Genomic DNA, 24,308 nt, shown 5'->3' with positions numbered 1-24,308 from the left:
CATGAATAAAAGTGATTAAAGACATCGGTTCGGGTCCTGATTAAATTCAGAGTGCATTACCTAATAAAGATATAAGGTGAGCACACAACATGAACTTGAATCAAATCCGATCAAGACGTCGTTGACCTTCTGCTTCATCCTGTGAGAATGAAGCTAACGGATTGTGATGTAAACTACTTTTTATTTGACCAGTAGAGGGGGGCGCACCGCTCCTGGAGGTACTGCAATACCAGGTCGATGCATAGAGTGGACGGAGCAAGCCCCTATACCATCTCCCTGTTGCGAAAATCCAATTAATACATGGTCCCCGGATAGGGAACGTATCAGATATTAATCTGATAAGAACAGATTCTACACCTGGTCTTAGCCAAAAGGCCGAGAAGCGATGTACTGAAACTGGTCTGAGGAAACCACTTAAATAAAGAGACTGTGGTGTGCAAGGACTGGAGTCGGAGGCGGAGTGATAAATGACGGTGCCAACGGCAGTTGTTTTAATGACATTTATAATTAGCTTATCTCAACCACGGGCCGACTCTTTTCCCTTCGAGATCCTAACACACACTCCTCAAACAGGAAACTCCCACACGTGTAAAACATCCCACCGGAACTCGGCAACGTGAACTTAGGTTCCGGGTGAATTATGTCAACCCACTACAAGACTACCAATTCAAGTTACGGTCTAAATATATCGACTCATACTAATGCTTCTTTTCCGGCGCATCACGTGATTCCCGTTTCTTTTTGTGGTCAGGTGCGGAAGTCAACGCTGCTGCCATCTAGCGGTGTAACGGCATATACGCTTTAACAAATAATAATCACTCGCAGGGCACACAGAGACGAAAAACCGTCCGCACTCGCACCTACGGGCAATTTGGAGCGCTCAATGGGCCTATCATGCATGTTTGGGGGAAATGGAAGGAAACCAGAGTGGAGAACGTGCACAATGCAAACAAACAGGTCAGGGAGTTGGAACCGAACGCAGCAGAGCAAGCATGGACTCACAACGACACGTTTAGAGTGTAAACGTTTCCATAGAATTGCCAAACACCAAATACTTGTTCGAACTATACATCTTAGTTGAGTGTTAAGGCCTCCTAAATTTAGCAAATATATGAAGATCTATTTTTATTAAAAGGAAATGGTTGCTAGTGTGACACCGCCTGTTACTTTGGTGAGACCAATGGGGTGGCCCGTTTGGACAAGCCGAAATCAGTTCACTCTTGTTTCTCTTCAGATCGTATAAATCTTTCGCCTTTTACTAAAGATTTCCGTGGGGAGGAACTACAAGAGTATATCTCAATTTTTTGATGCTCTGTGAAAGCGGAGCTTCCAGTACTTGTCAATGGAAAGTAATCTTAATTCCTGCTTTGTTGCCATTAATTCTGCCATCCACCCATTCAAATATAAAACTATCTAATATGAGCAATAAATATATTTTCTACTAATTATACTATATGTAAGGAACAATAAACGGAGGCATTTAGCCATTAATATATTTATTATTAAAGTTAATTCAGATTTGTGTCGAAGTTGTAAAGATTTAAGCCGTGTAAATGAATACAGCCATAAGTACTTCAGTACAAAAGTACTTCAGAAATACATAACACGCTTTTGTTAGTTGAACTAATACGACGATACTGTTAATCGACTGAGTTGAATATCAGGAGTACGTCACTACATTAGCTTAATTTTTATTTAACCAATTTCAAAGAACTACTCTGATCATGTCCCTCCCCTCAATGCTCCACTAGGAAGCATAGAACGCTCATCAAAAGTGGAGAATCTATGATATAAACATCATTATTCTCCGCTAGCTTCACGCTCAGGAAGGAACATCAATTCTCATCATCGTAGTTGGCGAGACCGTTCACTTTAGAAACACATACCTCAAGTTAATAACTATAGAAATGATCCCAGAAAGTATAGTCTTAATTCATCAACGAGGGGCGGCGGGAAGTCATCTGCGAGTGTACCATTTTTACCCAGAGGGCAACCACGACTAGTAAAGGACTATGTTTAGATTGTATTAGAAAGAGTGCCGACGTCATTAGGGTATTTGGCAACACAGCCATCATTGGCTGAGCGCTCGATCACGTACCCACGATCCTTTGCGTCAATGTTTAGAACAAGCAATTTTTTTAACACTTGTTGTGTTACAAGTATACTTGTTTAAATTGTCTAAATTGTAAGGCTTTAAAACTGGCTGTGTATACTAGGCTTTTGTTTTAAACATGAAGGCTTTTATTTAAAAACGACCATGTAAAGTAAAGGTTTTAAAATTAACATAGAGGCTTTTAAAAATGCCTATGGTAGCCAAACAATCAACTTTACATTGCAGACACGTTTCAGAATCCACCCGCCGTGAGTACTGATAACGCTTGCAGACACCAGAGAGAATATTTTATATTGCCCATCCATCCAATTTCTGTACTGATTCTCCCCACGGGGTTAGTAGGCGTGCTGGAGCCTATCACATAGGGATGGGCGGATCGATACAAAAGTATCGATATATCGATCCAGGCTGCTCATTTTTGAGTATCGATCTCCCTAGCTAAAATATCGATACTTACAATTATTTAATTATATTTTTCCTCATTTTTTTCTGCTCCAATTTGACGACTTGCACTCATGCTAGCACTACTTTTCCTTCCGCCTGCTGCACCGGCGTGTCCTGCTCTGCTTTGCTCCCGCCCCCTTTTCTCACAAGCCAAGCCCTCCTCCTCCGCCTCCCGTTCCAATCCAAACAAACACAAACAAGCATGGCCACGGCGGCGGCCCAGTCCGAACGCAAGAGAAGTCTAGTTTGGGGATATTATATTTTACTTAATAACAACGAGGCAAAATGTGAAATATGTCACAAAACAATTGAATATTGTGGCAACACCACAAACTTGACAAAACATTTAAGCAAAATTCACCCCACGGTTCATGAAGAGCTGCAGTTGAAACGTGCCGCAGACACTAAGGCAGCGACGGAAAACCCTGCAGCCACACCGAGGCTAAGGTATCAAAGTACCTTAGAAGCAGCGTTTCAGAAAGGCAAGACATATCCAGGTATCAGGTGCTAACCAAAAATTGTAAGCATTTGTGGTTGATGTGCTATTTGAAGCAATAATTACTACGCTTTAGTCAGTCATTTATAAATAAAGTTTTCCCCTTTTCAATTTGTGGTCGAACGCCATACGTTTTATTTGTAACTCCACTTCCTATAAACAACACTAAAGTATTACAATATTAAATGTAAGTATCCAGTGGCTTTACAAATTGATAGTTTTGCTGCTCATGACGATTAAGCCCTGCATCTCTGGTAGGAAATACTTGGTATCGGATCGATTCCAAAATCATTGGTATCGCCCATCCCTAATGACTTCCTGACTTAACTATCCTTTATTTGACCAGCAGAGTGGGGTGCACCGTTCCTGGAAGTACTGCAATACCAGGTCGATGCGTGGAGTGGACGGAGCAAGCCCCTAATTCCATCTCCCAGTTCCAAAAATCAATTTAATATATGGTCCCCGGATAGGGGACGTATCAGATATTAAACTGATAAGAACAGATACTACACTTGATCTTAGCCAAAAGGCCGAGAAGCGATAACCAAAAGTTGGTCTGAGAAAACTACTTAAATAAAGAGACTACCAATTCAAGTTACGGTTTAAATATATTGAGTCATACTAATGCCACGTACCGACCACCGTAACAAACCTCAACTATTAACAGTTTGGAATGATAATGCGTCACCGGGCTGTTTTCAACCTGTGCATCGGTTGCAGATTTTCGTGTGTTCGTGGAGGTTTAGTGTCACGTGGTTCACGTTGACCCAATAGAATAACGATGAACTGAGCTCCTGATGGGAATAGCTTTTAATGACCAACAAAACGAATTGGTCATTCGCCAAAAACAATCGGATCTTTGGATACATTTCGGGACCGAAGGCAAGATAGCTGTTTGACGAACATTTTGACGGGAAAAAAAACACGCAGCAAAAAAACACGCGGCCCACTTCGCCAAACTACTTCCTGTTTCCTGCTGTGGCAATTTACATTAACCCTCGAACGCCACCATCGCAGTGGAGGTGAATCGCATTCCAATCCACGCCAGCATTTCTTAACACTCATTTGAGGAAATTACGATCGTCTTTTGTTTCCCGATTTGTGTTGAATAAAAATCTGAAATTACACATTTGAAAATAACACACGGAAATCGGATCATTTCCATTTCTCTCATACCAAAAGTACACGGACCAAGACATACAACTGTTTATACGTTCAAAACTCACACTCAAAATAGTTGCCCAATCGATAGGTGGCGCTGTTTGAAATATCAGGTATCCATAATCCTGTGCGCCAACAATGTTTCAAGGAAAAAACACATTGATGAACACAAAATACTCGTTTAAACTGTCTATTTAGGTTGAGTCCTTCTAAATGTAGTAAATCTATGAACGTCTATTGTTTGTATTAGAAGGAATGGTTGCTGCAATTTCACCGATCGCCTTTTACTAAAGATTTCCGTGGGGAGGAACAATGAGAGTTCATCTCAATTTTTTGATGCTCTGCGAAAGCGGAGCCACCTATACTTGTCAATGGGAAATAGTTAATAGTCCTGCCTTGTAGTTATTAATTCTGCTAAAGTTTACAGACCAAATTGGTTAAGCTTTAGGGACAGCTTTTGGTGACATCCACCCATTCAAATATAAAACTATTGATTATGCATTGAGCAATAAATTAATATATTTTCCACAAATTATACTATATGTAAGGAACAATAATAGGAGCCATTTAGCTATTAAAGTATTAATATAAAAATACCCTCGTAAATACCCATAAACTGATGCTTTGCTTCTCTTTCTACTGCCTCCACGCCTTTGTTCACCTCCTTTTTCTTAGAGTTGCCATCTAGTGGTGGTGGCAGCATAAGAAATGAAGTAAAAACATACCCATCATGCATTGCCTCTTTTCACCTGAGAACCATATGAATTTGTATTTATAGAAAATCTCCAACAGTACCGCAGAAAGATATATATTTCTTTTTCTGAGCAAGTTTAGAAAATGACATTCTCTTAAAAATTTGAGAACAAGGATTGTACTAAAAATTTCTGGCACAATTTCTGATTTAAAGAAAGACATTTTGATCATATTTTTTCGTATATCCTTGCTGCCAGCCGCCATGAACTTGAATCAATGACGTCATTGACCCTCTGCTTTATCCTGTGAGAATGAAGCTAACGGACTGTGATGTAAACTACTCTTGATTTGACCAGTAGAGTAGGGGGTGCAAAAATCAGTTGTATGTCTGGGTCCACGTACCTTTTGGCCATTAGTTTTTCTTTATAGTGTAGGTAAATGGAGAACGGGAAATGATCCGTGGGGCTATTCCAGAAAGCAGGTTATATGAAAGTTATATCATATACGTTCGTATCAATAACGGGTCGGGAACGTAGTAATTTCATTTTATTTTGCAATTACTAATTTGTTGAATGAAGTTCGGCAAGTAGGTGCACAGTTGCAGAGCACAGCTTGATGCACCATCGCTCAGTATGTGGCGACCATGAAATTTGGGCTTCGTGTGAGGGATTTTGTATTGTACAGGAGAATCAGGGGAGAGCGCGAACGCAGTCCCCCACTACCAGAAATTATGCAGTCGAGATTCCCACATTTGGGGAATTCGCAGGGGTCAGCACAACCGGAGTGCAATGGCTGAGCCTCACCCTGGGTGAACCACCTTCTTGATCATGGTATCTCCACTGCCAGGTAAGTATGAGTTGTATACGTCGCCGGGGCCGACCTTTTCACCGCGCACACCATCTACAGTCAGAGGCTAATTTGGTACAAAAGTGTGAGCACACATATTCAGTGGATGAGACAGCATTCGTAGAACTGTTAACATAGTATATCGTATTAGAGAGAAGCTGTCTATTAGTCATTCAAAACCAAAACATTTTAAATTAAGTAAAAAATAGATTCAGAAACATGACCATCATGCCTTGCTTCTTTTTCTACTGCCTCCACGTCTTTGTTCACCTCCTTTTTCCTAGAGTCGCCATCTAGTGGTGATGCCAGCAACTATAATAAACCGATAAATGAAGTCAAAACATGCCCATCATGCAGTGCCTCTTTTCTCCTGAGAACCCTAAAACGGTATGAATTTGTATTTATTGAAAATCTCCAACATTACCGCAGAAAAATATATATACTTCTTTTTCTGAACGAGTTTTGAAAATGACATTTTCTTAACATTTGGAGAACAAGAATTGTACTAAAAGATCCTGGAACAATGATAGGAAAATCTCAAGCAAAAAAAGACATTTTGACCATATTTTAGAACAGTTACGTAAATTCTTGCTGCCGCCTAAGATGAGCCGTCATGAACTGTCATGTACTGATATTGTACTGTGGGCCTACGTGATGACGTAGTGAAGGAGTGACGTTCAGGGAAATGAATATGCAGACAGAGCGGCAAGTTGATGGCCCTCTGTTTCATGAATAAAAGTGATTAAAGACATCGGTTCGGGTCCTGATTAAATTCAGAGTGCATTACCTAATAAAGATATAAGGTGAGCACACAACATGAACTTGAATCAAATCCGATCAAGACGTCGTTGACTTTCTGCTTCATCCTGTGAGAATGAAGCTAACGGATTGTGATGTAAACTACTTTTTATTTGACCAGTAGAGGGGGGCGCACCGCTCCTGGAGGTACTGCAATACCAGGTCGATGCATAGAGTGGACGGAGCAAGCCCCTATACCATCTCCCTGTTGCGAAAATCCAATTAATACATGGTCCCCGGATAGGGAACGTATCAGATATTAATCTGATAAGAACAGATTCTACACCTGGTCTTAGCCAAAAGGCCGAGAAGCGATGTACTGAAACTGGTCTGAGGAAACCACTTAAATAAAGAGACTGTGGTGTGCAAGGACTGGAGTCGGAGGCGGAGTGATAAATGACGGTGCCAACGGCAGTTGTTTTAATGACATTTATAATTAGCTTATCTCAACCACGGGCCGACTCTTTTCCCTTCGAGATCCTAACACACACTCCTCAAACAGGAAACTCCCACACGTGTAAAACATCCCACCGGAACTCGGCAACGTGAACTTAGGTTCCGGGTGAATTATGTCAACCCACTACAAGACTACCAATTCAAGTTACGGTCTAAATATATCGACTCATACTAATGCTTCTTTTCCGGCGCATCACGTGATTCCCGTTTCTTTTTGTGGTCAGGTGCGGAAGTCAACGCTGCTGCCATCTAGCGGTGTAACGGCATATACGCTTTAACAAATAATAATCACTCGCAGGGCACACAGAGACGAAAAACCGTCCGCACTCGCACCTACGGGCAATTTGGAGCGCTCAATGGGCCTATCATGCATGTTTGGGGGAAATGGAAGGAAACCAGAGTGGAGAACGTGCACAATGCAAACAAACAGGTCAGGGAGTTGGAACCGAACGCAGCAGAGCAAGCATGGACTCACAACGACACGTTTAGAGTGTAAACGTTTCCATAGAATTGCCAAACACCAAATACTTGTTCGAACTATACATCTTAGTTGAGTGTTAAGGCCTCCTAAATTTAGCAAATATATGAAGATCTATTTTTATTAAAAGGAAATGGTTGCTAGTGTGACACCGCCTGTTACTTTGGTGAGACCAGCAATGGGGTGGCCCGTTTGGACAAGCCGAAATCAATTCACTCTTGTTTCTCTTCAGATCGTATAAATCTTTCGCCTTTTACTAACGATTTCCGTGGGGAGGAACAACAAGAGTATATCTCAATTTTTTGATGCTCTGTGAAAGCGGAGCTTCCTGTACTTGTCAATGGAAAGTAATCTTAATTCCTGCTTTGTTGCCATTAATTCTGCCATAGCTTACATCCACCCATTCAAATATAAAACTATCTAATATGAGCAATAAATAAATATATTTTCTACTAATTATACTATATGTAAGGAACAATAAACGGAGGCATTTAGCCATTAATATATTTATTATTAAAGTTAATTCAGATTTGTGTCGAAGTTGTAAAGATTTAAGCCGTGTAAATGAATACAGCCATAAGTACTTGTTACAAAAGTACTTCAGAAATACATAACACGCTTTTGTTAGTTGAACTAATACGACGATACTGTTAATCGACTGAGTTGAATATCAGGAGTACGTCACTACATTAGCTTAATTTTTATTTAACCAATTTCAAAGAACTACTCTGATCATGTCCCTCCCCTCAATGCTCCACTAGGAAGCATAGAACGCTCATCAAGATGGGAGAATCTATGATATAAACATCATTATTCTCCGCTGGCTTCACGCTCAGGAAGGAACATCAATTCTCATCATCGTAGTTGGCGAGACCGTTCACTTTAGAAACACATATCTCAAGTTAATAACTATAGAAATGATCCCAGAAAGTATAGTCTTAATTCATCAACGAGGGGCGGCGGGAAGTCATCTGCGAGTGTACCATTTTTACCCAGAGGGCAACCACGACTAGTAAAGGACTATGTTTAGATTGTATTAGAAAGAGTGCCGACGTCATTAGGGTATTTGGCAACACAGCCATCATTGGCTGAGCGCTCGATCACGTACCCACGATCCTTTGCGTCAATGTTTAGAACAAGCAATTTTTTTAACACTTGTTGTGTTACAAGTATACTTGTTTAAATTGTCTAAATTGTAAGGCTTTAAAACTGGCTGTGTATACTAGGCTTTTGTTTTAAACATGAAGGCTTTTATTTAAAAACGACCATGTAAAGTAAAGGTTTTAAAATTAACATAGAGGCTTTTAAAAATGCCTATGGTAGCCAAACAATCAACTTTACATTGCAGACACGTTTCAGAATCCACCCGCCGTGAGTACTGATAACGCTTGCAGACACCAGAGAGAATATTTTATATTGCCCATCCATCCAATTTCTGTACTGATTCTCCCCACGGGGTTAGTAGGCGTGCTGGAGCCTATCACATAGGGATGGGCGGATCGATACAAAAGTATCGATATATCGATCCAGGCTGCTCATTTTTGAGTATCGATCTCCCTAGCTAAAATATCGATACTTACAATTATTTAATTATATTTTTCCTCATTTTTTTTCTGCTCCAATTTGACGACTTGCACTATGCTAGCACTACTTTTCCTTCCGCCTGCTGCACTCTGCTTTGCTCCCGCCCCCTTTTCTCACAAGCCAAGCCCTCCTCCTCCGCCTCCCGTTCCAATCCAAACAAACACAAACAAGCATGGCCACAGCGGCGGCCCAGTCCGAACGCAAGAGAAGTCTAGTTTGGGGATATTATATTTTACTTAATAACAACGAGGCAAAATGTGAAATATGTCACAAAACAATTAAATATTGTGGCAACACCACAAACTTGACAAAACATTTAAGCAAAATTCACCCCACGGTTCATGAAGAGCTGCAGTTGAAACGTGCCGCAGACACTAAGGCAGCGACGGAAAACCCTGCAGCCACACCGAGGCTAAGGTATCAAAGTACCTAAGAAGCAGCGTTTCAGAAAGGCAAGACATATCCAGGTATCAGGTGCTAACCAAAAATTGTAAGCATTTGTGGTTGATGTGCTATTTGAAGCAATAATTACTACGCTTTAGTCAGTCATTTATAAATAAAGTTTTCCCCTTTTCAATTTGTGGTCGAACGCCATACGTTTTATTTGTAACTCCACTTCCTATAAACAACACTAAAGTATTACAATATTAAATGTAAGTATCCAGTGGCTTTACAAATTGATAGTTTTGCTGCTCATGACGATTAAGCCCTGCATCTCTGTTGGTACCATGTCTCTTTTTAGATTATACTAAAAGACAAAACTTTTTCCCAACAACAGAGAGAGAGAGAGAGAGAGAGAGAGAGAGAGAGAGAGAGAGAGAGAGAGAGAGAGAGAAAAGTAAAGAATAGCTCCTTTTTATTAAAGTTATACTATTAATATGCATATTCCACTAATGCACTAATGTCTAAAAAGGTTAATAATTCACGTGACGTAATACTTTTTTCTACAAAAATCAATAGATGACTCTCCAAGAGCAAGAATGCCACTGCATTTAAATCGTTTTTTGGGCGGGAAATTACACTTCCGGTATCGATATCGGATCGAATATCGGGTATTTTGGGTAGGAAATACTTGGTATCGGATCGATTCCAAAATCATTGGTATCGCCCATCCCCACTGGACATCATAAACTGGTGGCCAGCCAATCGTAGGGCCGATATGTTTTCTATTTTGTTGTAAAGGATAGAATTCTTCTGCTATTCACATTTAGATAAAGGTCATGAACTTGACTGAATCAAACCCTTTCAAGACGTTATTGACTTTCTGCTTTATCCTGTGAGAATGAAGCGAACCGATTCTAATGGCTTCTAGGGATGGGCGGATCGATACCAAAATATCGATATATCGATACAGGCTGCTCATTTTTGAGTATCGATCTCCCTAGCTAAAATATCGATACTTACAATTATTTAATTATATTTTTCCTCATTTTTTTTCTGCTCCAATTTGACAACTTGCACTCATGCTAGCACTACCTTTCCTTCCGCCTGCTGCACCGGCGTGTCCTGCTGCACCGGCGTGTCCTGCTCTGCTCTGCTCCCGCCCCCTTTTCTCACAAGCCAAGCCCTCCTCCGCCCCCCGTTCCAATCCAAACAAACACAAACAAGCATGGCCACGGCGGCGGCCCAGTCCGAACGCAAGAGAAGTCTGGTTTGGGGATATTATATTTTACTTAATAACAACGAGGCAAAATGTGAAATATGTCACAAAACAATTAAATATTGTGGCAACACCACAAACTTGACAAAACATTTAAGCAAAATTCACCCCACGGTTCATGAAGAGCTGCAGTTGAAACGTGCCGCAGACACTAATGCAGCGACGGAAAACCCTGCAGCCACACCGAGGCTAAGGTACCAAAGTACCTTAGAAGCAGCGTTTCAGAAAGGCAAGACATATCCAGGTATCAGGTGCTAACCAAAAATCGTAAGCATTTGTGGTTGATGTGCTATTTGAAGCAATAATTACTACGCTTTAGTCAGTCATTTATAAATAAAGTTTTCCCCTTTTCAATTTGTGGTCGAACGCCATACGTTTTATTTGTAACTCCACTTCCTATAAACAACACTAAAGTATTACAATATTAAATGTAAGTATCCAGTGGCTTTACAAATTGATAGTTTTGCTGCTCATGACGATTAAGCCCTGCATCTCTGTTGGTACCATGTCTCTTTTTAGATTATACTAAAAGACAAAACATTTTCCCAACAACAGAGAGAGAGAGAGAAAAAAGTAAAGAATAGCTCCTTTTTATTAAAGTTATACTATTAATATGCATCTTCCACTAATGCACTAATGTCTAAAAAGGTTAATAATTCATGTACATGACCTAATATTTTTTTCTACAAAATTCAATAGATGACTCTCCAAGAGCAAGAATGCCACTGCATTTAAATTGTTTTTTTTTGGCGGGAAATTACACTTCCGGTATCGATATCGGATCGAATATCGGGTATTTTGGGTAGGAAATACTTGGTATCGGATCGATTCCAAAATCATTGGTATCGCCCATCCCTAATGGCTTCCTGACTTAACTATCCTTTATTTGACCAGCAGAAGGGGGTGCACCGTTCCTGGAAGTACTGCAATACCAGGTCGATGCGTGGAGTGGACGGAGCAAGCCCCTAATCCCATCTCCCAGTTCCAAAAATTCAATTTAATATATGGTCCCCGGATAGGGGACGTATCAGATATTAAACTGATAAGAACAGATACTACACTTGATCTTAGCCAAAAGGCCGAGAAGCGATAACCAAAAGTTGGTCTGAGAAAACTACTTAAATAAAGAGACTACCAATTCAAGTTACGGTTTAAATATATTGAGTCATACTAATGCCACGTACCGACCACCGTAACAAACCTCAACTATTAACAGTTTGGAATGATAATGCGTCACCGGGCTGTTTTCAACCTGTGCATCGGTTGCAGATTTTCGTGTGTTCGTGGAGGTTTAGTGTCACGTGGTTCACGTTGACCCAATAGAATAACGATGAACTGAGCTCCTGATGGGAATAGCTTTTAATGACCAACAAAACGAATTGGTCATTCGCCAAAAACAATCGGATCTTTGGATACATTTCGGGACCGAAGGCAAGATAGCTGTTTGACGAACATTTTGACGGGAAAAAAAACACGCAGCAAAAAAACACGCGGCCCACTTCGCCAAACTACTTCCTGTTTCCTGCTGTGGCAATTTACATTAACCCTCGAACGCCACCATCGCAGTGGAGGTGAATCGCATTCCAATCCACGCCAGCATTTCTTAACACTCATTTGAGGAAATTACGATCGTCTTTTGTTTCCCGATTTGTGTTGAATAAAAATCTGAAATCACACATTTGAAAATAACACACGGAAATCGGATCATTTCCATTTCTCTCATACCAAAAGTACACGGACCAAGACATACAACTGTTTATACGTTCAAAACTCACACTCAAAATAGTTGCCCAATCGATAGGTGACGCTGTTTGAAATATCAGGTATCCATAATCCTGTGCGCCAACAATGTTTCAAGGAAAAAACACATTGATGAACACAAAATACTCGTTTAAACTGTCTATTTAGGTTGAGTCCTTCTAAATGTAGTAAATCTATGAACGTCTATTGTTTGTATTAGAAGGAATGGTTGCTGCAATTTCACCGATCGCCTTTTACTAAAGATTTCCGTGGGGAGGAACAATGAGAGTTCATCTCAATTTTTTGATGCTCTGCGAAAGCGGAGCCACCTATACTTGTCAATGGGAAATAGTTAATAGTCCTGCCTTGTAGTTATTAATTCTGCTAAAGTTTACAGACCAAATTGGTTAAGCTTTAGGGACAGCTTTTGGTGACATCCACCCATTCAAATATAAAACTATTGATTATGCATTGAGCAATAAATTAATATATTTTCCACAAATTATACTATATGTAAGGAACAATAATAGGAGCCATTTAGCTATTAAAGTATTAATATAAAAATACCCTCGTAAATACCCATAAACTGATGCTTTGCTTCTCTTTCTACTGCCTCCACGCCTTTGTTCACCTCCTTTTTCTTAGAGTTGCCATCTAGTGGTGGTGGCAGCATAAGAAATGAAGTAAAAACATACCCATCATGCATTGCCTCTTTTCACCTGAGAACCATATGAATTTGTATTTATAGAAAATCTCCAACAGTACCGCAGAAAGATATATATTTCTTTTTCTGAGCAAGTTTAGAAAATGACATTCTCTTAAAAATTTGAGAACAAGGATTGTACTAAAAATTTCTGGCACAATTTCTGATTTAAAGAAAGACATTTTGATCATATTTTTTCGTATATCCTTGCTGCCAGCCGCCATGAACTTGAATCAATGACGTCATTGACCCTCTGCTTTATCCTGTGAGAATGAAGCTAACGGACTGTGATGTAAACTACTCTTGATTTGACCAGTAGAGTAGGGGGTGCAAAAATCAGTTGTATGTCTGGGTCCACGTACCTTTTGGCCATTAGTTTTTCTTTATAGTGTAGGTAAATGGAGAACGGGAAATGATCCGTGGGGCTATTCCAGAAAGCAGGTTATATGAAAGTTATATCATATACGTTCGTATCAATAACGGGTCGGGAACGTAGTAATTACATTTTATTTTGCAATTACTAATTTGTTGAATGAAGTTCGGCAATTAGGTGCACAGTTGCAGAGCACAGCTTGATGCACCATCGCTCAGTATGTGGCGACGATGAAATTTGGCTTCGTGTGAGGGATTTTGTATTGTACAGGAGAATCAGGGGAGAGCGCGAACGCAGTCCCCCACTACCAGAAATTATGCAGTCGAGATTCCCACATTTGGGGAATTCGCAGGAGTCAGCACAACCGGAGTGCAATGGCTGAGCCTCACCCTGGGTGAACCACCTTCTTGATCATGGTATCTCCCCTGCCAGGTAAGTATGAGTTGTATACGTCGCCGGGGCCGACCTTTTCACCGCGCACACCATCTACAGTCAGAGGCTAATTTGGTACAAAAGTGTGAGCACACATATTCAGTGGATGAGACAGCATTCGTAGAACTGTTAACATAGTATATCGTATTAGAGAGAAGCTGTCTATTAGTCATTCAAAACCAAAACATTTTAAATTAAGTAAAAAATAGATTCAGAAACATGACCATCATGCCTTGCTTCTTTTTCTACTGCCTCCACGTCTTTGTTCACCTCCTTTTTCCTAGAGTCGCCGTCTAGTGGTGATGCCAGCAACTATAATAAACCGATAAATGAAGTCAAAACATGCCCATCATGCAGTGCCTCTTTTCTCCTGAGAACCCTAAAACGGTATGAATTTGTATTTATTGAAAATCTCCAACATTACCGCAGAAAAATATATATACTTCTTTTTCTGAACGAGTTTTGAAAATGACATTTTCTTAACATTTGGAGAACAAGAATTGTACTAAAAGATCCTGGAACAATGATAGGAAAATCTCAAGCAAAAAAAGACATTTTGACCATATTTTAGAACAGTTACGTAAATTCTTGCTGCCGCCTAAGATGAACCGTCATGAACTGTCATGTACTGATATTGTACTGTGGGCCTACGTGATGACGTAGTGAAGGAGTGACGTTCAGGGAAATGAATATGCAGACAGAGCGGCAAGTTGATGGCCCTCTGTTTCATGAATAAAAGTGATTAAAGACATCGGTTTGGGTCCTGATTAAATTCAGAGTGCATTACCTAATAAAGATATAAGGTGAGCACACAACAATGGCGACGAGGATGACGTCCACCTTCTAAGGAAGAGGAGATAACGACGACGATTTTCGTGAGCAAGTTTAAGTTTGAGCTAACATGGCTAAGTCGGAGCTACAACCGTTTGCTTGCTGCACTGATCCAGCTACTCTCGGGCCAAGATGGACACGATGGCTAACATCTTTCGAGTTGTATGCTGACGGTAAAGGACTGATAATGAACGAGGATACGACCAATGCTACTAAACAAAGAAGACGCGCTCTACTTTTGCATTTGGCGGGACAGGACGTGCAGGATGTTTTCTTCACTTTACCAAACACGGGTGAGGTGACCGACTGCGCGGCAGCAGTAAGGACACTTGACTCCTACTTTGTTCCCCAAGTGAATGCAGCGTACGCGCGCCAATCCTTCCACAAGTTGTTCCAAAATCAGGGAGAAACGGTGCAACAGTTTGGTACACGTTTACGTCAGGCTGCGAAGGACTGTGACTTTCAAGGAGACAAGGACAATCAAATTAGAGACGCTATCCTGAGCAGATGCTGTTCTGGATACGTGAAGAGAAAGCTTCTCGAGGATGGACCTGGTTTGACTTTGGCTCGCACGTTGGAGTTGGCATCGCAATGTGAGCGAGTGGAAGAGCAACTAGCAGCAATGAATGGGAGCAGTATCAAGAAAGAGGGGGAAACGATCAGTCGTATCACAACGAAAAAAGGAAAGTTCACAAGGCCAAAAGGTAAATTGAAGAATTGTGATGACAATAAAGCAGAGAAGCAGTGCTACAGGTGTGGCTACACTGACCACATGGGTAAGGATCCCAAATGCCCAGCACGTGGACAAACATGTCATAAATGCAACGGTAAGGACCATTTCTCAAAAATGTGTCGTACCAAAGGACAAAAGAAGCAAAGCGTTAATGCTGTAGAGACTGTGCACAATGACTATGCATTTATGGTGAAAGACTGTGAAATGCCTGAAAGACTAATATTTTGTGTAGGGGGAGTTGAGTTAAAAATGTTAGTAGATTCTGGGGCAACGAGTAATGTCATGGGAGAAAATGTTTGGGAGAAGCTAAAAGCTGAAAACATAAAATGTGAATCATATGTGCCCAAAGAGCAGAGAAATATGTATGCATATTCCTCAACCCAGACACTATCTGTCAAAGGTGCTTTCAAATGTGTAATCGAGATAGGTGACAGGACTGAAGAAGCTGAATTCATTGTGATTAGAGGTAATGGTGAACCACTCCTTGGTAAAATGACAGCTATTAAGCTTGGAGTACTAAAAATAGGGGAAAACGTTGCAGCAATCACAGATGTTAAAAGTATTCTGCAACAACAGTATTCAAATGTGTTCAAAGGAGTAGGTAAATTAAACACCAAACAAATCTCACTGTACATAGACCCAAATGTGAAACCAGTCGCTCAACCACTGAGACGGATACCCTATCATTTGAGGGATGCAGTCGAGAAGAAAATCAAGGAACTGATGGACATGGACATTGTGGAGAAGGTTGAAGGTCCTACTCCCTGGGTAAATCCGGTAGTGATTCTCCCAAAGAAACATGACAAAGACCTTAGGATGTGTTTAGACATGAGAAAAGCTAATGAGGCTATTGTGAGGGAGAGATACCCCCATCCCTACAGTGGATGAAATACTGCAAGGTCTGAATGGTTCTGCAATATTCAGTAAGCTTGATCTCAAATGGGGCTACCATCAGTTAGAGCTAACCCCAGAGTCCAGAGAAATAACAACGTTTGCTGTGCATAATGGTGTTTACAGGTACAAAAGACTGATATTTGGAGTCTCGTCCGCTAGTGAGCAATACCAGCACGAGATAGCCAATGCACTAGCAGGCATCGAGGGTGTGGAGAACATCTCAGATGACGTGATCATCCACGCTCCAGACCAGGTGACACATGACAAGCGCCTGCACGCAGTCATGAAAAGACTTTCAGAATGCGGATTAACACTGAATGTGGAAAAATGCCAATTTAACATGGACAGACTTGTTTTCATGGGCATATTGTTGACCCAGAAAGGCATTGGACCAACTGAGGAGAGAGTGAGAGCTGTTAAGGATGCCAGAGAACCAAAAACGGCAGCTGAAGTGAAAAGTTTCCTAGGACTGGTAGGATTCAGCAGTAGATTTATACCCCAGTTTGCAACGCTCTCTGAACCACTGAGGAGATTGACCAGGAAAGAGACTACATTTGTGTTTGGACCAGAACAAAAACGAGCATTTCAGACTTTAAAGACTGAACTAGCCGGGGCGGGTACTTTAGCTTATTTTGACAAAGAGGCTCCTACCAGAATAATCGCAGATGCAAGTCCTGTAGGGTTAGGCGCAGTGCTTGTACAAAAACAAGATTCTGAGGAGGTACCAGTGTGCTACGTTAGTCGTAGTCTGACAGATTGTGAACGCAGATACTCACAAACAGAAAGGGAGGCCCTAGCATTAGTTTGGGCATGCGAAAGGCTACATCCATATGTGTACGGACGTAGGTTTGACTTAATCACAGACCACAAGCCATTAGAAGTCGTATACAGTAAAAGATCCAAACCATGTGCTCGTATAGAGCGATGGGTCCTCAGACTTCAACCTTATGACTTTCGGGTGGTGCACATTGCAGGAAAACAAAATATTGCTGATTCTTTATCTAGGTTGTTGTCAGACACAGGGACAAAAGGAATACATGAACATGAATCTGAAGAGTATGTGAGATTCATTGCAGTTAATGCAACACCAAAGGCGCTTACCACACGAGAGGTAGAAGAAGCCTCTGCTGTAGATCCAGAGCTGACGGAGGTGCGAAATGCAATTGAAATTGGACACTTCGAAAAATGTAAACAATATGCACCCATTGTAAATGAACTCTGTGTGATTGGATACATTGTGTTACGTGGAAGCCGCATAGTTTTACCAGAAAAACTCAGAGCAAAAGCACTTGCATTAGCTCATGAAGGACACTTAGGAATTGTAGGGACAAAACAACATCTCAGAACAAAAGTGTGGTGGCCTGGCATGGATAAGGCAGCGGAAAAATACTGTAAAGCTTGTCATGGATGTCAAATAGTGGCCAGACCAGATCCACCTGAGCCTTTGAGGAACACAATCTTACCAGATCGACCATGGCAAGACGTGGCTGTAGATCTGTTAGGACCACTACCAAACAGTCAGTCTATATTTGTTTTAGTAGATTATTACAGTCGCTACTATGAGTATGAAATAATGACGTCTACAACCACGGACAGAGTTATTGACTGAATTGAGGACATTTTCAGTAGGCATGGACTACCAGTGACGATCAAATCGGACAATGGACCACAGTTCAAATCTGACTTGTTCAGGGAATACTGTGAAACAAATGGAATCAAACATGTGAGAACACCACCAAAATGGGCACAAGCCAATGGAGAAGTGGAACGTCAAAATGCATCACTGATGAAGAGAATCAGGATTGCACAGGCAGAAGGGCTGGACTGGAAACGTGAACTGAGGAAATATGTAACTATTTACAGGAGCATTGAACACCCCACGACAGGGAAAAGTCCAGCTGAACTTCTTTTCAACAGGAAAATGAGAGGAAAGTTGCCTGACCTCTCTGAGTCCAAAACAACGGCTCTAGATGTTCGTGACAGGGATGCTGAACAAAAAGGGAAAGCAAAGCTTTATGCTGATGAACGACGAGGAGCCCAGTACTCAAATGTGGACATTGGAGACACAGTACTGGTACAACAGGACAAACAGGACAAATTCACAACACCATTCAATCCAACCCCACATAGAGTCGTGAGTAAAACTGGAAGTCAAGTGGTAATTGAATCCCCAACTGGAGCTCGCTACCACCGGAATACCACTCACGTGAAGAAATACCAATCATATGAGAATACTGAAGGACATGACACACCGAAGACTTTTACTGAAGGGGAGGAAAATGTACTGAGCAGAAATGTGGACAGTTGCAACCAGACACCACAAGAGGAAGCTCAGGAACCTGAAATGAGGCCCCAGAGAGTCAAAAAGATACCAGCAAAGTTCAAAGACTTTGTGACAAAGTAAAAGTAAAGGGTTGTGTCTGAATATATTGTTCACTGTTTAAGAGAAAAAAATGTTTATGGGTTACATCAGAAAAGTTAGACAATACAATGTTCGGTTAGCAAAAGATGATGATGTAAATTACATGGTCAATATTAGTATGTGATGGTACAGTTTATTTCTAAGGAAAGGGGGGATGTCATGTACTGATATTGTACTGTGGGCCTACGTGATGACGTAGTGAAGGAGTGACGTTCAGGGAAATGAATATGCAGACAGAGGGGCAAGTTGATGGCCCTCTGTTTCATGAATAAAAGTGATTAAAGACATCGGTTCGGGTCCTGATTAAATTCAGAGTGCATTACCTAATAAAGATATAAGGTGAGTGTCAGGGTTTTCCAAAACTATCTTGATCATATGATTATGTTGGAATGTATGTAACCAGTAATGAATAACCTTGGTAGATTAGTTTTATGCTTATGTTGGTGTGTAACCAGTAATAAATAACCTAGCTTGTTCCATCCTACGCAATGTCGTAAAACATCCCCTGCCCTGCTAATCTAGAGGTCAAGGGCCTTTTTTACTTGTCTATTCAGTCTATGGTCACCCCCACCCTTTTTCTCTTAATAAAGATGGTCTTGTGGGAAGCGAGAGTCAGACGTCATTCGATCATTGCTGTACGCACAGTGACGAATGGACTCTCCGCCTGCAGGTGCCCAAAACGACTAACTTGTCTCCGAGTGGTTCTTGCAAAATAAGTTAGAGTGAGCACCACTCTAACATTTTGGTGCCGAAACCCGGGACCCTCATACACACCATCTGACTGACGGAGGAAGACGTGCTGCATTGTCGACAAGCCAGCGTCCATTAGGAGGACCTGGAAAAGAAAGTCCTGGGAAGAGAACTTCTTCGCTGGGCCAGCATCTTAGGTCTGCCTTCGTCTGACAGATGTGGATTGGCGGGACCCGGCTGAACAGCGAACCAAGGAGACAAGTAAGTTAAAACCCTAAAGTTGTGTGATTGTGTTGTTGTGAAACGCGTAAAAGTGCACAGGAATAAAAATAGGCAAGACAGAGGATAAGAAGTCTTGAGGAAGGAGGGGGTGTTGTAGAGTCCCCCTCCGGATGAAGTGGCTCTTCTGGAGCAGTGGTTTTCAAAATATTTTTGTCAAATCTCACGTACCTCCGTGTACCCTGATTTGACAACCACTGTTCTAAGGGGACAACTTCGCGTTGGCAGGGCTGGGTAACTGGACGGTTGTCTTTAGTTCCCAGGGAAGGAAGGGGTGTTGTAGAGTCCCCTCTCCGGATGAAGCAGCTCTTTTTATTTTTTAAAAAGAGGACTTCGCGTTGGCAGGGCTGGGTAACTGGACGGTTGTCTTTAGTTCCCAGGGAAGGAAGGGGTGTTGTAGAGTCCCCTATCCGGATGAAGCAGCTCTTTTATTTTTAAAAGAGGACTTCGCGTTGGCAGGGATAAGAAATTTGTGTGGTTGAGAAAGTGTGATTGGTAGGATAAATTGACTAAATAGCAGTTCTAGCATTGATCCACGAAAATAATACAGGCTAGTAATTGTTCAAAGGTCAATTTAAACTTGCATTGAGGATCCTCAAAGAAAAATAATAAAAATAATAATAATAATAATAATAATTGTATAAACCTAAAATACCAAATTAAGATGGCAAATAAAAACAGTAGATCCCTAGCTCTTGATGGAGATGAGAAGTACATGGCGAGTAAATTTGTTAACTGTATGCAATACATGCCGAAGTGGAAGAAAAAGTATGGAGTAGAAGGGAAGTTGAAAGTTGAAGTGTGGAAGATAGTGGTTGATGTCTTGGAAGAGAGTGTGAATAGGAAGTCAGAGGGACTGAAAAAGAAAAGAAAAGAGAAAGAATTGATTTGTGCTAAAATATGGTTGAATGCTTCACAAGAGAGAAGAGAATAAATCCAAAAGACAGAAAGTTGAAAAGTGCTGCGACGATGTTTGTCAGGCCGGAAGACAATGAGGCCACAGTGCGCAGGCGCACTGTCCCGGCCACGGCTCCAGCCGCAGCTCAAGCAGAAGAGCAAGAAAGCCATTCCGCTCGTGTGCAAAACTTGTATACAACAACTATGCAGTGGGACAGGCATGCTGAAAAAGTTATCCAAAAAGGCAAATGTTCTGATGTATTTCATCTAGATGATGATAATGATCTAAATGAAGATACAACGATCTTCTTCCAAAGTTCCCAAAGGGGAGAGAAAGAGAGAGAGACCAACAAGGCCGAAGGTCACCATATAATTCAAAACCCCCATCAGATTCTGACAACTGTTGGAACTGTGGGAAACGTGGACACTGGTCAATAGAGTGTTTTAGAAGAAAAAAAACGGTGCCAGTCAAGGGGCAGAGGAAGAGGCAGAGGAAAAATCACATTTACAGCATGACAAGCTTCCTCTCCTTTGACCCCTCATGCTAATACAGAGAAAGAAGGAATAGATGCCCATATGACAGCAAAACATGTCATTGTCTGATTATTGGAACATTTTTTGGATTATTAGAGCTCCTGTCCATGCAAGAAGTATGACAATGCTGTTTGTATGCCCAACGACAAATTACCAGGGATCAAATTGTGTGTGTGCACGGAAGTTAGAATTTGCAAATCAAGTGGTAAATGAATGCAACTTGAAGATAAATAAAAAAAATTGGAGTGTACTGTCCTTGTGTGCGTGGGAGGGACTGGCTCATGGTCGACCACGGGAAATGGCCAGCCTGTGGCGAATCATTGGTGCTGGGACCTGCCCTACGCGCGCGAGAGCTGTGCATGTGTGTTAAAATGATGAAAATTGGCTAAACTTTCAGTGTGAAGAAATTTGTTAGACTGTGGTCTATCCAATTTGCACCGCAGAACAGAAACGATTTGGAAAGATAAAAATGAGAGAAGGAGAGAAAAATGTGTTTGCGAGCAGGAGTTGATCCACACTGGTGCATGTTGAGTGTTGAGCCCTCATGAGAAATTTGAAGGAGAAGCGACAGAGCATGCTTTCAGGAATTGGAAGAGGCAAAATTGTGAATTTGAGACATTGCAATGCTACATTTAATGGGAATAATTGATTGATGGTGTTATAAAATTATATGCGAGCTAAATCTGAGAAATTGAGTTTGTTAAATCTAAAAGCAAAGAAAATTTCGGATTGATTTGCCAGTGGTTTTTATGAGTTGAGTTTTTTTTGGTGGATTGTTCTATCGGGAACCTTGAGTTGGGGGTGGTATATGAGTGTTGTGTGGTGAGCTTGGATGAGTTGAGACCAATGTGATGGAGAGACTCCTTTTTGGAGACTGTGTGTGAGATGCAAATGAGCATTGATGAATGATTGCCTTGAATGATGGGAAAATACAGGTTGAATGGTTGGAGCTGTTGGCGACTGCTATGGAGAATTGGTAGAGCGACTTTGCTGAAAGAGTGGTTTTGAGTAAGTTGAATGCTGGAATGAAAAACATAGCTTTTGGATTGATGATTGACTGGAGAAAAACTGGAGAACCAGTAACACATGCAGAAGATGTGTGAACTGGGAAATTGAGAAGCGTTTTGGAAAGAAAGTCAAATTAAATGATGGAATCATATGTAGTAAAGAACACATCCTCCCAAAAAGTTTGTCAAGGTGTGAGGCATGGGCGTTGCCAAGCCTCAGAAGGAGGGAGTGAATAGGACAGATAGTGGAAGATAGTTGTTAGAAAAATGTATATATATGTTATCATGCGTTCTCTAATCAATGCCTTACCGCAATATTACTGCATTATATGCTTGCTGTTTGGCCTTGCTGTTTTTATGATGTACCACGGAAGGACAGTTCCTTTCTAACAAAGACCACTTTGTTAGACAACATGCCTCATTGCTGTCTTGCACCCCAGATAAACCTCCAAGTGACCATTAAAGTCAGGGTTTCCTAACTATCTTGATCGTAGGATTAGGTTGGAATGTATATAACCAGTAATAAATAACTTAGTTTGTTGCATCCTACACAATGTCGTAAAACTTCCCTTGCTATGTTTTTACTTGAGGTCAAAGGTTTTCTCTTCTGTATCCAGTCCACTCAAACTCCTCTTCCCAGATGTCTTTATTAGTATGTAAACACCTAGTGATTTTTCCTTACGAGGCAAAGCCCACATGCTTTCCCCCTCCTTTCTTTAGGGGCTTGTCTCACACTGTGGGTAGGGCAAATCCAAATAAAAAGAGCGGGAGTGCCTACAGATATTTAGTGTGTGTAGAGATTGTATTAAGCTATCTGTACTGCACTCCTCGCGAGAAAAGACTTAATATTTCTGTCTCACTTGTGGTTTGTTTGCTGTTGCTCTTCTCTTAATAGTTATTCAGTCATTGAAATAAACCTGACAGAAATTGGGGGCTCGTCCGGGATCTCGACACGCCTTGAACGGTTCCAGCGGGCTCTTCGACGCAGGTGACAATCCTCGGCCGAGGTAAAACAAAAGCCCTTTGACGGGACTGTCTCGATCAGTCCGGCTGGACACCGGGAGGGTTGACGAGATCTTCCGAGGAAGAGAATCAGCAGACCGTGAGTAGGAATATTAATTCTATTAAATAGAAACAGTTAAATTCCGCAGGGGCGGATGTGGAGCCCCCTAGCTTTCAAGCTAGTTAAATTCTGCAGCAGGAGGGGCGGACTCCTCTGTTATTAAAAAAAAAAAAAAAAAAAAAAACCTTGAGAATTCTAGACCCTATCAAGTACAACTAGAAACAGTTAAATTCTGCAGGGGCGGATGTGGAGCCCCCTAACGTTTTATGTTAGTTAAATTCCGCAGCAGGAGGGGCAGACTCCTCTGTTCTTAAAAAAAAACGCGCGTGGTATGCTTGTGAACGGTTTGACTGAGAGTGATCTCATTTGAGCGCTCCTCTTAAATAGTAAGCGAAAGTCCCTACCCCGACATGAACTAAAATGCAAAGATTGGAAAATAATTGAAAGGCAGGATCCCAACCGATTAAAAAAAAGATTTCGATAAATGGGTTAAAAAATATAAATTTGAGGGACAACCAAATTATTAGGACTTAGAGGTGCCATAAACGAAACAACATAAATAAATCTTAAAGAAATTAAAGAAGGCATCTGATGATGTAGTGTTTTGGGAGAGAGAGAAAGAGAAAGAGAGAAAGAGAGGGAAAGAGAGAGAGCTCAGAAAGCACTGTATTGCAGGTAGGAAGATGATGAGACTGGGCCTAACAGTAGGCAGGCAAGAGAAAACCAAAATTTACAGAGTTAGAGAAGAAGGGAGAAGTCTAGAGAAAGTAGAGAAGCACGTAGAGAAAACACATGCTACAAATTCAAAACTAAAGATCATAGCGGGAGGAATACATAAATCATGCCCTCCATGCGGAAAAAGTAGTAATAGACAAACAAAAACGAAAACAAATGAAAGCTTCAAAACACACTTTTCTGGTAGATCAGGATAGTGACACTTTTTACCAAAATGCAGGCAGAGGACAGAAAGGCCAGAGAGGG

The 24,308-nt window shown here is 41.2% G+C and overlaps 10 non-coding genes across 10 annotated transcripts; 2 read left to right on the top strand and 8 right to left on the bottom strand.

Annotated features, from left to right (window-relative positions):
- Nucleotides 1-196: 196 nt before the first annotated feature.
- LOC133145816 (U2 spliceosomal RNA) lies at nt 197-387 on the bottom strand. Its single transcript, XR_009711067.1, has one exon. It is a non-coding gene; the product is annotated as a U2 spliceosomal RNA (small nuclear RNA).
- An 827-nt stretch (nt 388-1,214) lies between these two features.
- LOC133145966 (U5 spliceosomal RNA) lies at nt 1,215-1,328 on the top strand. The gene has a single exon (XR_009711207.1). It is a non-coding gene; the product is annotated as a U5 spliceosomal RNA (small nuclear RNA).
- A 384-nt stretch (nt 1,329-1,712) lies between these two features.
- Nucleotides 1,713-1,930, bottom strand: LOC133145904 (small nucleolar RNA U3). The gene has a single exon (XR_009711149.1). It is a non-coding gene; the product is annotated as a small nucleolar RNA U3 (small nucleolar RNA).
- A 1,473-nt stretch (nt 1,931-3,403) lies between these two features.
- Nucleotides 3,404-3,595, bottom strand: LOC133145741 (U2 spliceosomal RNA). Its single transcript, XR_009710991.1, has one exon. It is a non-coding gene; the product is annotated as a U2 spliceosomal RNA (small nuclear RNA).
- A 2,002-nt stretch (nt 3,596-5,597) lies between these two features.
- LOC133146000 (U1 spliceosomal RNA) lies at nt 5,598-5,761 on the bottom strand. Its single transcript, XR_009711241.1, has one exon. It is a non-coding gene; the product is annotated as a U1 spliceosomal RNA (small nuclear RNA).
- A 915-nt stretch (nt 5,762-6,676) lies between these two features.
- LOC133145815 (U2 spliceosomal RNA) lies at nt 6,677-6,867 on the bottom strand. Its single transcript, XR_009711066.1, has one exon. It is a non-coding gene; the product is annotated as a U2 spliceosomal RNA (small nuclear RNA).
- An 830-nt stretch (nt 6,868-7,697) lies between these two features.
- LOC133146014 (U5 spliceosomal RNA) lies at nt 7,698-7,811 on the top strand. Its single transcript, XR_009711255.1, has one exon. It is a non-coding gene; the product is annotated as a U5 spliceosomal RNA (small nuclear RNA).
- Nucleotides 7,812-8,207: 396 nt separating this feature from the next.
- Nucleotides 8,208-8,425, bottom strand: LOC133145939 (small nucleolar RNA U3). The gene has a single exon (XR_009711183.1). It is a non-coding gene; the product is annotated as a small nucleolar RNA U3 (small nucleolar RNA).
- Nucleotides 8,426-11,627: 3,202 nt separating this feature from the next.
- LOC133145784 (U2 spliceosomal RNA) lies at nt 11,628-11,820 on the bottom strand. The gene has a single exon (XR_009711033.1). It is a non-coding gene; the product is annotated as a U2 spliceosomal RNA (small nuclear RNA).
- A 2,001-nt stretch (nt 11,821-13,821) lies between these two features.
- On the bottom strand, nt 13,822-13,985 carry LOC133145989 (U1 spliceosomal RNA). Its single transcript, XR_009711230.1, has one exon. It is a non-coding gene; the product is annotated as a U1 spliceosomal RNA (small nuclear RNA).
- Nucleotides 13,986-24,308: the final 10,323 nt, after the last annotated feature.

This window comes from Syngnathus typhle, linkage group LG21, assembly GCF_033458585.1.
Source record: "Syngnathus typhle isolate RoL2023-S1 ecotype Sweden linkage group LG21, RoL_Styp_1.0, whole genome shotgun sequence".
NCBI lineage: Eukaryota > Metazoa > Chordata > Actinopteri > Syngnathiformes > Syngnathidae > Syngnathus > Syngnathus typhle.
The sequence above is the reverse complement of the archived record's forward strand: the minus strand, read 5'-3'. Positions and strand labels throughout refer to the sequence as shown.